The sequence below is a fragment of the Mustelus asterias genome, chromosome 18 (assembly GCF_964213995.1).
Source record: "Mustelus asterias chromosome 18, sMusAst1.hap1.1, whole genome shotgun sequence".
In the NCBI taxonomy this organism is placed as follows: domain Eukaryota; kingdom Metazoa; phylum Chordata; class Chondrichthyes; order Carcharhiniformes; family Triakidae; genus Mustelus; species Mustelus asterias.
In genome coordinates, this window is record NC_135818.1 from 59860768 (window position 1) to 59861793 (window position 1026).

Below are 1026 nucleotides of genomic sequence, written 5' to 3' on the forward strand. Positions count from 1 at the left end.
GATAGCACAAGGATAATTAATATATTTTTGTATGCAATATAGCATGACAATCTATAAATCTGCATTAGACTGTGCATTTTTATTGGCATTTATTTTTCCAAGCGGACAGTACGTTACTGGCAGAGAGACGAAGTTCGAAGTTGTTGGTGAATTAAAGTTCAAGTTACTGTTATTACTGTTGAATTAATTGATCATATACAGCCCAGGCAGTAAGAGACTGTGTGCAAGGCAATGTCTCCTCTTCTTTCTTCTTCTCCACCATCTCCTCCTCCTCTTCATGCTCAACTTCTTGCCCAACAGATGGTGGCAAAGGTTGATGCCTTTTATGGCCAGGTTGTGCATGCTACAGAATCATATTGAAATCCAATTCTGGCCGGTTGTGTATATCCCCTTCCCTTCAACCATCTGGGCTCCATGCTCTAAAGTTACCTCTCTAAATCCCTCTGCTTCTGTACCTCGCTAAAACTAATTTTACTATCAAGCATTTGGTCACTCATGCCAACATTTCCTTTTCTTTGGAATTCATTATTTGATTACTCCTCTGTGAAACAGCTTGCAAGCCTTTCCTAGGTTACAGGGAAAATATGACTGCAAGTTGCTACTATTAATATTAATTCTGTAATTCTTGAACAACACTTTCAGACATTGGGCTTGAAGATTTCAAAAATAAACAAAACTGGAATTTCAAATGTTTGCAAAATGTAGTTCTTAAAATGATGGTTGCCAACCAATAAAGTAAATCTGTAATTCCACCTCCTCTGTGACAAGGATGTCATCCAGGAAATGTAAGATAGTATTCCTGATATTTCTATGTTCGAACTGAAATTGCCAGTGTGTTTTGAAAAAGTAATCATGGTTTTGTGATATTGCACTTCAATGTAGAATGTTGCATGAAGGCTGGAATAAAGAGAGACTCATAATAAAGACAGGGTAGGAAAGCCGAATTCGACAGCAGTGTGGGGGAAATGAATGCAAAACACTGGATTTGCTTTTCAAATATACAAAGTAAAACAGAATCAACTGAAA